Consider the following 13,939-nt stretch of genomic DNA (forward strand, 5'->3'; position numbering starts at 1 on the left):
ACTGACACGAGTATAAAGTTGTGAAATTCAGTAAAAACCTTTCTCACCATTGGAATATTATAATGCACACGCTTCATTTTGCATGTAAACGTTCTTAAAGTGCGTCACACTTCACTGCCCAGTGAAAAGCGTAACGCAACTCTGTGTCTCAAAGTTCACAAGCGTTTCACTATTGATCGCTCAGAGTTGAAAAATACATTGATCACGTCTAATAAATTGTATCGATCCAATCAGAAATCGAGCAAGGTTGAAAAAATTGCTGTTCCACGGTTCAATTCTTCGAGTAAAGGAAAAAAGTCCGTAGAACCAGTTGAAATAAGAAGGAAGACTCGTCGAACGCTCAGTACAATACGGCACTTCTACAATAACCCGAAAGTAATCGTGGAGACAAAAACACGGAGAGGGAACAAGAGACACGGACCAGTGGAAGACAGGATTACGTTTCGAGAAATCGCGACAAGATTCCATCCGTCCGGGAGGATTTCGGACGACTTGGACTTATTAAGTGCGAAATGGTCCACGGGCAAAACAATGCTTAATCGGGACGCCTCCTCCTTGTAATCCCTCGCTGCAGGTTGAAACTAGACACCGGAAGTTGGGGAAAAAGAGTGAATGGAATCGACGCTTCCCTGATAATCCGATCTCCACGAGGAGATCCTCCATTTTTATAAGCTCGTTGCAGGGGGCCACGAAACGTCTCGCGAATACCAGGCTACCGTTGTTGGCTCCAACATGGTGTCGTGGAGAACAATTGAAAAAGGCAATAAAATCGAACGAAAAGAATTCTTGTAATTCTTAAGAATCATAGTAATTACTAGAGAAAGTCGAGAATTCAGTGACGCGTAATATATCACCGCATTTCAAATGAAATCAATGCAAGAGTTCAACCTTATCTTATTCGAGGATTCGCTGCAATTGTTTAAAGATACCAACCGCAGTATTCGTGGAGGACAAAGACTGGTTGGTTCTAACGCTCAGCGAACCGTGGCACGCTTTCGTGGACCATTATCGTCATTGCTTTATAACGTCGCCGCTCTTACGGCGTGTATTTTCTTGAGAGCGTCTTCACGGCCATGTTCACCCCGCCCACTCGATGCGTCGGGTGATTTTATGCCTTTCCCATACTGGTTCCTTTGATGTTCGAACGATATCCGTAAGGCAGGCGGAACGGATGGCACTTCTTTTAATCAGAGGATTAGATCTGATATTTCAATTAATAGTCATAGGATTAGGATTATCCTCGAGGATTCATTGTAGAACACGCTTCAACCCTCTCTGGTTCAGTCCTAATCCTATTTTAGTGCTTTAACCCCCGCTGAACAAAAATTGTTCTCCACGCCAGGAGGATCCACCTCGTGAAGAGAAGAAAGAAGAGGAAGACCGTCGTCTCCCGAGGTAACTAACCTAACCCATCCCCTAAGCCGGGCTCTGCGATATCCTCGTGGTAGTGAGAAAAGTCGCGAGAAGGGTAGCAGACGGCCGCGATATAATTAGCAGAAATTAGAGTTAGGTCAGAAAGCAAAGTTATCGGAGTGAGTTTCGACGCGGCACCCCGCTTTTTCCCGGCTCTGATATAATTACTAATTAATTACTGTTCCGTTGCTCGTTTCGACGCGGGTCTACTTAAAAGGACACCGCCAAGTAAGGATAATTCCTCCCGCAGTGGAGCGACGAAAGCTAACGACTTCTGCCGCCCACCCCGTTGACGCGCACCGAAAATAACTTCCTCGCGGGTATTTAATCGCTCGACCATGCCGGCTGATTCAACATTTTTACCGTACTCGCTGTTCCCGTCTCGTTTCAACAGTCCGCGCGATCGACGTATTAGATCCACGTCGCGGTGACGAACGAGGCGACGTGCATGCCTTTCATTAAGGGCGGCTCCAATGGGACCGATTACTCGGAAAGAATTACCGTATCACGTGCCGAAAATTAGCAAGCTGGTCGTAACATCTTCCGGGAACATCCTCGCCTAACCCGACTTGAAACGCAAAGCGCTGAATCGCATGCGCCGTCTACCCCAGTTTACGAGTCCTCTGGGCCTGGCAATTACGGGACGACACTCGGTGTATCCGTACAACGGGGGAGTAGTACGTTTTAAAAACTAGAAAACACGCACCGCCCTTGCGCGTACCGTGATCCCCGCTATAAAGAACCGAGGAGGGGGACAGGGAACGATTACGGGGAAATAAGGGCGGATTAAAGAAGCTTTGTCATGAGAGGTGTTGTTTCCAGGACACCAATTTCTGCGACGATAAAACTGAATAAAAATTTCATTAGCCGCCCGACGGTGGTTCGCCTGTTCGCCATTATTTCCTCATTTCGAGTGAAATTAGCCGCGCACCGGGGCTGGCTACGATTCAGATTAGACTGGATCTCGTTAAAACCCCGTTGGTCCCGCGGAACTTAACTCCCGGTCGGTACCGATAGGTATCGGGTTTACCGATCGAGCGAGGAGGTCCGTCCGCGTTCCGCGAGATATTAAAACGCGCCAGAGTCCCGGGCCAGTCCGTAAATCACGACGAGGCGGCGAACGAGAGGATTTCGATGCCGGGAGAGGCGCCAGCGGACGAATCAATCGCTCGTCAGCGGCCTTAAAAAATGGATTATCGAAGGTGGAGCGGCTGGAAATTACCAGAACTCCGAACGGGCAAACGATTGAAAAACCCCCCTCGAACCGCGCGCTGCCAACGATTTCCAGGTTAAGGCTCCATTTACGCCGGTTAATTCGATTTTTATGTACCGGGAACGTCTCCGGGAACGATCCGGTTTCAGCCCCGGGAATAACTTGATTAAAATAATCTATCACCCAACCAGTGACAAGGGTGATTGGCTATCCGAGTTAAATATGATGGAGCGACCACTTTTCCATACACGTACGCGAGTCCACACAATCGTAGACCCGTGTCCACCCTTTTTCCACGGCACCGGGAGTCGGTTTCGCGCTATCTTCCTCCCACTCGCGCTGGCCCCGGTCGTCTCTCGGTATCGACAGAGGCAAATTGATTGGTAATATGTGGCCACTGGCCATCCGCCTATCTCCGTGACATTTACCAACGGAAATACCTCGTTTTTCCAATATCCGAGCCCGAAAGAGCCGTTGAAAGGGCTTTTACTGGGGGAAATGAATATTACACCGATGTAGCTGGTCTAACTGGCCTGTGGGACCTGGTTCTGATGTTACAGCCCCGCGACGCTCGCAACGGGAGACACGACGCGAGTCAACAGACTTGCCTCGAGGCGAACGTGTCGAGGCGAGATCCGAGCTATCGGTACACCGTCTTTGCTTGGTATGAGGTTTCGCGATAGTCGACTGTTTGATCTGTAACTGGCACACGTTCGCGCGTGTGTGAGATGGTAAGCTCTATAGAAGAATATTTTCTAAAGTGAGTGGCATCGATAAGAGGAGACAACTGAGTGTTACCAGCCGCGAACGTTATGGCAATCGTGTTACCACTGTCTACGTTCGCATCGTCAGTCGTAGACCTTTGGATCTTCGATCTTGGACACCAGACAAAATCCGATTTACGATTTATCCAGCACTCTTGATCACGACTCGTCGAGTGCGACAAGAAACCCGATCGATCAGGTCAGCCACGTGGTCAGCCAACCAGAAACGGACGCCCCGATCGATTAGCAACGAGGCGCGTTAAGAGGGTCGTACCCGAACATTGTCACGAGCATCTCTACAGGATGATTGGCACGTTCATCTTTGATACGTCGATCTGAATCGGACACGGACCCTAAATTCCACCTACACATCTGTATCGGACGCTGTCACTCATATGGCCGCCGATTTTCCGTGCCATCTGTCGTCGCGACGCGCTTAGTTCCCATGCTCGAAGCCTCGAACAGTAAGTTGGCTCGCGGAACTCACGACTAGCTAATGATTCCACACTCACCGTTCATCGATCTGGAAACCGTGCGTTTTCAGATTTGCAGGAGACCTTTTTCGCGATGAAGGAATCGGTTTGCTTGGTTCTTGGTTCTTTTTTTATCCTCCTGTCTCTCGTTCTTCCCTCTGTCGACGTGGAATACGCCAGGAGAAATGTAGGTCGCGGGAGAAGCCGTGCGTCGATTTCAGCGTGATGGAAGGACGCGGTCTACGGCGTCGTCGTTTTAATTTCACTGGATTTCTGTTTGTTCCCTTTCTCGGTTTCACAGTCGTTTAATGGCACGCATCCCCGTGTGCGACGAACACTCTTCGATCTCTTTTGAAAGGTGAGTTTCAGCAACGTTTACAGGGCACAGATTCGCTCGTTCTCGTTTTTTTTTTCGATTATCGATACCAGCCGCGTGCATATTCCCGTGGCACGCGCGCGCGTGGCTTCGATGTTTCTTCGATTTAATTAAACGGGCTTTCAAAACGTTTCACAGGCTCCCAGGCTCCTTTGTGCCAGCGACACGATCCGGTTCCACGTGAAAAAGGATATTGTGGCGACGCGTGCACGCCGTGGCTCTTCTCTTTCGCGTCGCACTGACGGAGGCGCACCCGGAGCGGAATAAAACATTAGCCAGCCGTGTTCCTTTCTATCGGGGGCCAGATCGTCCTCTGACAAATCTGTACTACGCTCGCGTGTGTCTTTCTGTTGCTGCAATTTCGTTCACTCGAACTCGTTGTACGTTTCTTATTGCCGCGTTTCATGTAGAATTTCCATTGTCTTTTGCCTTTCTGTATGTCGGGTCGCGGTTTGATAAAGCGAAGCAAGAATTTTTCTTTTCCGAACAATGATTATTCAATTTCGGAAGAAGCTTCTTTGATGCGTCCTTGCTCTCGTAAGCAACAAACTTTGTAATATCATAAAGAGTAGCGATATTTCAACAAGAGTATTCATTTGTTTCTCTTGTGCAAAAACATATAGCAACGTTCGCGTCTGCTATAGTTGGTCATCACAGAGTTCGTTGCTTCGCGCCGTTAAACGTCATTTTGCAGAGAGGATAGCTGACCTTGAACGCTCTAACTCGGTGAACTCCACCATATCACGCGCCAGGCATTAGCCGCGTTTATTTTTCCCGACCCGACGCTAATCAACTCATTGAACGCGTACTAGCCTTCGTTTACTCGACGAGAACAAACCTAACCTTCGGCACAAAGTATCCCATCCTGCTCAAACATTCGCGCCATTAAAGTAGCGAGAGACAACAGGCGAGCGTTTAATTTGTTCGACGAAAAATCGCGCACCACTCAACGCGGCATTACACCCATAAAAAAAGAGAACAGACTGGACGTGTTTGCGGGGTAATTACACGGCCATCGTTACGTATCGTTCTACAATCGCATAAACAGCCCCAAATGGATTCTCCATTGGCGTGAAAACGCGGATCCGCTTCGAAGCACGCCGTCGACGCTGTTTAATTTTTGTACACACGTCGCAAGCGCGAAAAAGCCGAATTTCGTGAGCTGATCGATTCGCGAGGAACGAATCACGGACGTAAGAAAAGGGGTGGTTTTCGTTCGCGAAAGATTCCGTCGCGCCGCGACTCGCGTCTGAAATTGAGATAGAGAGGCGTCGCGACGATTCCGCCGTTTCTTCTTTCCGCGTCTCCCAACGCACCCGAGCAACCCACACCCTTGTTGCTTTCTTCCCTGTACCGGCTCTCCCCGCGCAGAACCGATCCGATTCGTTTTGTCGGAAATTAAATACACAAGCGAGCACCCTCTGGATGGAAACCACACCCCGCTACTTGTTGAGGCGGCGCCAAGGTGGAAATGTTTATTTCGAGGGGTGATACGGTGGTGCGGGCGATATTTGGTGGGTGGAAGCTTGTATATAGCTGATCGTGTAGGGTGAATGGCTATTGATGGCCATTGGGGTAATTGTTTCTGGGTACTTGTGCTGTATTGATTTCTTTTCGAGGTGAAAATGGATGCCGCCACGAGTGGAGAACAGTAATGTCGTAAATAGAAATGGTATATAAATTCAGCGAGGAGCGTTTTATGTATCTGGGAAAAGTTGGACAGAATTTTGTGTATCGAAACTTCGGAGGATGCGCCGTCTCGTCTTCGACCAGTTCTATTCAGACTGGAACGTAAGATGGAAATTAATTTCTGCGAGCCTCTCGAAGAAACAGCCCCTCGATTGAGTTTCCTTTTTGTTTGAATATAGACGAGGGTTAATTTCGTGATTGTGGCTTTCCACGGGACCAGCGAGCCCTGGGAAACAGGATTGGAATACCCGACGCGAGCCCCAACCATCGCCACAAAGGAATCCTTAAAAACGTCAAAAATGTCTACCCGGCAAAGAAACTATCGCGAAAGGCAGCAATTATGAAACCATCGCGCTCAGCCGGGGAACCAGCCTCGAAACAACGCTCTCGAGCTCTAATTAAAACGCTAAAAGGAAGGCCACGCTTTGACAAACAACGCTTCCAACCCCTTTCAGGTTCATTAAACGTTCCGCCATTTAGTACCGATACCGAGGAATTTATTAGACCAGCCAGACGATCGAGCACGGCCGTGGAAAAACGGGAACGGCTAATTATTTGCCCTCCGCTGTCGATTGTGTCACGCGCAAACCACCCCCGAGGCTCTCGAGCCCACCCTCCCTCGCGAGTACCGCTCACGCACGAGTTTTCGGCATTAATAAGCCCTCCGGCCATTTTTCTTTCGTCCACCCACCATGTTCCGTTGATCGTCGATGGGGAGAGTTCGTTGCGAAAAAATAATCGAAAGGCAAATAGCTCGCCCATTTCTTGGGACTCGTTCGTGTCCCCGCAACGACCACCCCAATTTCTAGTCTTATCGCGTGTCAAACGCTCACGAGTTCGACGCGCCTTCCTAATTACTGGCCACTTGTCATGTAAATGGCGGGGTATTTCTGGTTCTAATACACCTCGAGGCGCGTTCCGTCTGTCATTGGTGCAGGCCAAAAAAATGTTTTCCTCGAACCACCCGTGTTCGACGCGAGGCTACCGTAGATCGCAAAAGAGGCAGGGGTGGGACGGGCGTTTTCAATATCTGCTGTATTTCCGGCAGCGTCGTTTCCATCCCTCTGGATATCTGGCAGGGGTAACATTGTACGCACCCCGTCACTACATTTTAATATTTCAGGATTCAATGATACCCCCGTTGCTCAGCCGCCCCAGAACCATCGCCCTCAGATGTGCTCAACTCGTACGGCCAGACGGATGCCTCCGCGGTGGATTTCAGGCCAATTTTCATGGGATTAATTGAGTAGAACAGTCTCTCGACGACAGAGGATTCTTGTACTCCAAGTATTTTTTTTCAAATTCCCCTCCTTATCGTTCTGGGATTAAGGGGGAGGTGATCGAATCACGTAGGAACGAGGCGCGGGTTTCTCTATGGGACGAGGGATATTGTACGGGGGGCCGATATTGTTAGGCAGAGTGCGTATTTTCTGTAGAAATTGGCAAACGGGGGTTGGTTATGGTTATTGAGTAGGTTGGGGTTGATTTGTGGGACTCGCGGAGGAAATTGAAATTACTAAATGCTACGGTGCCAGTCGTTTAGGTGTACGATACTCGTCGTTTCCGTGTAAAATTATGAGCCCGTTACGCTTGTATTAAAAAAAATACACAGTTTCGAGACTTCATTGGAACGTGGGGTGTCCTGAGTTTGAACGAAATTTCGTTTCAAAGTAGAAATTACGAAGATGTGGTAATTTATTACGAGATAAAATAAAAATTCTAACGAGAAGAAGCGCGAACAATTTGCTGGGACGAGAGAGAAGCGTTCGCGAGCATTCAGGCGACGTTGTAACGGAACGATAATCGCATCCGTCGTTAATTTGTCGACGGTTTCGGAAACCCCGCTGCGCAGACACGCCGCTTGCAACCATTGCGATACGATGGATTATATCAAAGGGAATTATCAAAGTGATGGAGCGAGCCTACAAGGTGATATTAATCCCCTCTGCTCGCCTTTATTTACGGGAACCGGAAGGCGGCGGTGCGCCATTAGGGAGGTCATGTGACTGAAAAACGATTTCCAGGTTCCCCGATCAAACGGCCGGGGGGGAAATTCTGATACATTTTTTCGACGCGACCCCACTGGACGATGGAAAAGAATCTTTATTTCATTCTCAGCCACTTAACCGGTCGATTAAAAGTGAACGCCGCGGCTCATTAACATAATTAGCGCCAATTAATGCGCGTAATGGCGAAGAGAGACAGAGAGGACGGAAGAAATAGAAGGGAAAATGGAAATTTAATTCGGGTATCGCGCGATGACTATTTAATGACGTAACCCCAACGTCTGCTGAATTTCATTTCGTGCGATTTAAAAAATTCATCCCCCGTAGTTAAATTTCCGTTCGTTTCGATCGATTAAAATTCTAATCTCTCGCCGTTACGCGTCCCATCGAGCCGGTTTAAATATCGATCACTCGACACGCGGTGTATTTCGTAGCGAATTCGAAACTAATTTCGCCACACCCCCCACCCCCAGCTTGCCGTCACCCATCAGACACCCATCGTTGAAGAATCCGGGCGAAGTTTGAGCCACACTGGCGGTCGTTATAAAGTTCCCCAGCGAGCACGGAGAATTCGGAAAGGGAAAGGATCCCAAGCTAACCCAGGACCATCCAGCCTCCGCTTTATAATGCACCCCACCCATAACTGTATATTTCACGGATTCACCGACTAACGCGGCCAGAGAATCCCGGCCGGCGTATTCAAATGCCTACACTCCCTCGAATTGTGCGTTGAAACGTGAATTATACGCGCCTCCTGTGATGCTTCGACGGGATTTCCTGCGGATTCCCGGCGAGTCCTCCTGCTTCCCCATAAACGCGTGCCCCTTGCTCGCTACAGCCAGTAATATCGTGTCCTTCGGATGAGAGGGACTTTTTTTCGCCAGACCTGTTGTGGCCGCTTCGCACTCGAGACGTTTCGACCGTTCGACGATCGTAATATTCAACCCCAAATAAGTCAGAGTCTGGAGTAGCTTAAAAATTCAGTAGTCAATGCTCCGTTCGATGACTAAAGTTCGACGCCTTAAGAAACAAGGAAGACTCCCAGGCTACTCTATAATCGATACACTTCTGGAGTCCAAAGAAAGGAGAGAAAAGAAAGAAGGAACGAGCCCCGTGGCACGTAGGCTATCATCTTGGGCTCCCAGCAGGCACCTTGGCCAAACAAAGCTTGGGGACGGAAGAATCGACGGGGGCAGCTCGTCCAAACACCGCGAACGTGATATTCCGTCGCGAGCCTCGGAAATCCATCCGCAACTTTCATTAAGCCGAACGTATTAGCGCTGCTAGCCACGGGGCAGGGCCGTGGTTATAAATAACAATAAGGGCCCGCGTGGACGGCAAACATCGTAAAACCTTTCGCAAACAGTGGGGTGGCCCCGTAGTCTCGGCCTTGGTGGACCAAGTCCGTTCCGTCCGAGGGGTGGCCGTTGTGGGCGGTTCGAAGAGGGGCCTCGCGCGCCACGAGACCGCAGAGAAACGACCGGGATATCGCTTCGTGGGCAGAATACGCGGTGCACGTGGTGAAATACGAATTGGGAAGCGTGCTCCGTCGCGGCTCCGCAGGATATCCCGATTTAGGGGGAGGGGTTCGCTCGAATACACGCCAGGCTGAACGACGGACGCTGGGCTACTTTATGGGGAACTCTGGGGAACGCTATTGGTGGCCCAATAGTCGGCCAGAGCTCGTGTCAATAGAAGACGGATAATTCCTTCTGCTTCTAATTGACGCCAGGTGTTTTACAGCAGGATTGCCAGCCAGGGTGCTTCTTATTGTACCAATGTTTCCATTGTCCACCACGAGAATTTCATATTTCATTTTCAGGTTATTGGAGAGGGTGCACTTTCTCGAATAATTCGAATTTTGAAACCGCGCGCGGTACCATTTTAGTTTTGAGTTATGAAAAGCGTGGCAAGGCCCTAGGAGCAAGCGTGGTCCACCGTAAACCCTAAGAGGACAAAGGCATGAGCCTGGCTGGCGAAAGTCTTGCAGGTTTTTACGACGTCAGGGATTATCGAGCCTGCCTGGGGGTCTTTTTACGATTCAGACGTTTCATCAAGCCGGGAAGATCGTCAGGGAGAGGCTATTTGTCGCTCACGCAGCGCCTCGTCCAGAAAAGTATCGACTGTCCTGGTAATTTATGTGCAGCTTGCGCTCGCGCGTATCCACGTTCACGCTAGATCGTGGAGCTCGGCAACTAGGAGCCGGAAACACTGACGGGATTATCGATTAGGCGTCGTTGGATATGAGTGGCGCGCTGTTGGAACGACAATCGAGGCATCCTGTGGGCTGCGCGGACCACTCGAAAAGGCGAAGCCCGCGCTCGATGTTGAAATCGCGTTGACGTAAACTACAATCGCCGAAATAGAGGCGGAAATGTTGATGGCGTATGATTTCGCGCGGCCCCGTTAGCCGCGCGGCTATCCACGCTCGATTCTTCGGGCAGAAAACGATGATTTGCTAATTCATTGGCATATCTGGCCAGGATAGAATCAGTTAACGCTGAATTGGTGATGTTAATTTCGATTTCGCGATCATTCGGAGCTCGGTTAATTAGGCATTAATGGACCGTTGTACAGCGACGAGGGGTAATTGCGCGCTATTAGGCGGTCACTTTGCGAAGATGGAACGATTCGTAGCGCGACGTGGTTGTTATTGAAAAATAACAGGACGCCGCGGTGTCGAGGCAAAGATTAATAGCCGAAAGTTCGAGAGGGTGAGGGGGCGGGTACGACGTGATTCAGGACTCGAGCAACTAATTTAGGAGTTGGAAAAAACAGGACGAAGACACGGCTCGCAGCGGTAACACCTTCGACAAGTTCGCCTAATCCTTCGGAGCGGCACGCACGCAACTTCCGCCGCCTGGCCGTGGCACGGAATCGGATAATTTCGCGTCTGTTTCAGCGGAACAACGCGGCAAGTTGTGCCGGAGCGTGTCAGAGGGTGCGCGAGCAGGGGCGGTTGCTTTTGTTTAAAAATAAATCGGCTTCTCGCGTTCGCGATGCACATAAATTTCAGCCGGCTGAAAATCAGCCAGCTTTTAATGGCGTCGCGGAAAGTTCCGGCGTTCCGTTGAATTACAGAAGCCCCAGGAAACGCCGCTACCGTTAACACCATAGGCGACAGAGTCGCGGTCCAAACAACGTTCAATCTCGACCGTCGTTTACTTTCTTCCCTCGTTCACGCTGACGAAACAATTATTTATCGCGTCCCAAAATACAGGAACGAAATGTTTGTCGAAATTTGATCGTTTCGTTCGAACTGCACTATAACGTATAAGTAGAGTGAATTTCGCAACCTTTCCGAGAGCCGTCAAACTGCACGGGCGAAATCGCATTTTCAACTTGAAAATGGCAGCCGTGGAGGAATCATTCGGTATTCCTGTCGCGATAACACGTGCAGGAACTTCTCGAACGCATGCATAAAGTGAATATTATAAATGTCGACCGCGTACGAACAGTGAACTTGGCTTAACCGAATTAACGAAGTGGATGTTGGGAGCAGGACGCACCCTTGCACCTCCCTAATAAAGGGGTGGCGAGCGTACTATAACAAGATACGGACTCTAATTCGGGGAAATTAACGCCTCAGTGGCTACTTTGTCTGCCGGCGATTGTTCTTTATTACAAACAGTAAACTCCTGCCTCGGCTGCGTTTAAATAAAGAAAACGTGGCGCCCGTTCGAGCCAACCTGAAACGCGCGGCTGTCAAAATTAAACCGTTCCTCGGGAATTTCACTTTTACTTCGGGACGCAGGAAAAATGACGCGAGTTATAACGATTGCTGGCCACTAAAATGCAGCTTACGATTGCGTGGCGTGCTCGTGTGGCCTTGGAGCCATGTTTCTTTTTTTTTTTTTTTTCTTTTGGCGTCGACCCGCGCGATTGTAAATGAATGCGGCTAAAATAGCGCAGGATGCTAATTGAAACGCACGGAAAATGTCGTCTGGCCTGTGAATAAATTAATTAATACCGCTGTAAAAACGTCGCTTCTGGTAGAGCGTGCGATACCGTGGTACAACCGGCTTTCGAGGGGGTTGGTCGCCAGCGCGGAACGCGGGATGATCGTTGCTAGATAAATTCCGCAATTATACGCGCCGCTCTGTATTCAAGCGAAAATAATATTCGCGATTTCGTTTTGCCGTGAATTTTTATTACCCTCTGCGGGGGATTAAACGATGCGATTCTGTGTTTACACGTGTACGCGCCGGAAAAAAGCGCTGGTCTTTTTTTTTTTGTAGCCCGCCATCGGAACGAGGGATGAGAGTGTAAACGCTCGTATGATTATTTTCCAGACAAAAATATGGAATTTTTATGTGATCACCGTCACACGCGACGTTTTTCCATTGTACTTTCCCATCGCGTTCAAAATTCAATCAGACGCGACGTTAGGTCTGACCTATGGTACACCTGCGCCACTTAATTTCACATTCTACGAAGCAAATTCATTAAGAACTGAAATTTCTTTAGCAACCACTTGTTTAAGAAGGTCCAGAGCAGCCTAAGCTATTGTGCGATGAGCACAAAACGTTCAATCTATAACTTCTCCATTGTACAGCGTCCATTCTAACTGTAGCCTAAGGATCAGACCAACCAGTGCTGTAATACTTCACTGCAACGTTCCACTGTCCAGTGCATCGTATCAGACCCAAAGTTCCTTCGTCGAAACCGCCTCGATCGCCAAGAAAATCTGTCCCAGCCTTTCCGTACACCCGATACCCTCTTTCTATCGCCTCATCGAGGGACCAGGAACATCGCGGAGCATTCCACTCGAACGCTTCCAGCATTCAGTCGTGAACAAGGGAATGGCCCGGAGCGCGTCTCGTCGAAACAGCCGCGCGCGTCATCGCGGCGAGATGGCGACGCTAATAGATTAACGAGCTCGTTAAATCCGCCTTAATCTCGCGGATATGAGCGACATCGGGGCATACACGACCCGCTTATATACCCAGAAACATCGCTGTCGATGTAATTGGTGATCGCGCGCTACGTTTACGGTCCAATAAAGCTGTTCGTTTGCGGCTGAATTAAAACGAAACCCGTCGCGAGGTTGGCAAGCCTGGTTGGGCCAGTGGCGCCATCAGAGTCCGACTCAAGGGTTCCCAGGATTGATTCGAATGGTTGGCGCCATATTTAGCGATGTAATGACTCGAATTATACTACGTCTCGTTGTTATTAAGATTGATATCGGTGGGCTAGGGTTTAGAGGCTGTTGAAACGGCAAATGTAACTATTACGATTTAGAGAGAAGAGAATTTTTCGTAAGAGACAGTAGACTTTGTCGTTTTTCAATCGCTGGACCAATACCTCCCTCGTTCCTCTCGCGTTTCCCTCGTAACGACGAACCAGTATCGCGGGTAAACGTCGAGAAACGACGAAACGGGGGAAAATAAAGGAAGAGGACTCTCGAGGTTCGCAGAGCATGCACTCTTAGTGGATAGGATCGCGTGCAATCGATGCGTCCGGTAGAATTTATACGAGAGAAGATGCATTATACGCAGCGGGGAGATTAGAATGCATAAACAGATCGATGCGCGGCGGTGAACAAAGTGGTAGGAGAGTGCCGGTAACGAGAGGGGGCGAATGTAAAACAGTTAAATTTGAATTGTACGGAATAAATGTCTACGGAAAATAGAGGAAATTTCGAGCGGGTACGCGCGATATGTAGAATCAATTGCAATGCGATGGAAAAAATATCGCGTGCTCGGAGAGGTTTATCGAAATTCGAAACGAAGTTATTTTAACCCTTCAAGGAAACAGCCAAGCGTGAAACTCTCCTCTCTGTGCTGCTCTCGCGCATTTCGTGACCCTCTTCTTTCCACTTAAATAGGCTTCGTTCTTTCTTTGAGCCAGCTGTAAAGCGCCCTTTCGGAAATCAAACGCAGATCGAATCGTGCGAAGTTATTTCGGCGACAGTGTGAAAAGTGCACGTGCGAGCATGAAACTGTATAAATAAATTATTGGAGCGACGAGCTTCTTCTCGAACGTTCCAGAAACGCGGGCTTCTA

General features: G+C 49.2%; 1 protein-coding gene across 2 annotated transcripts in view; it reads right to left on the reverse strand.

Moving 5' to 3' along the window:
* LOC143427313 (uncharacterized) overlaps positions 1–13,939 on the reverse strand; it is a 194,791-nt gene that overhangs the window by 52,320 nt on the left and 128,532 nt on the right. The gene's annotated exons all lie outside the window — the stretch shown is intronic.

The sequence above is a fragment of the Xylocopa sonorina genome, chromosome 9 (genome assembly GCF_050948175.1).
Source record: "Xylocopa sonorina isolate GNS202 chromosome 9, iyXylSono1_principal, whole genome shotgun sequence".
Lineage (NCBI taxonomy): Eukaryota > Metazoa > Arthropoda > Insecta > Hymenoptera > Apidae > Xylocopa > Xylocopa sonorina.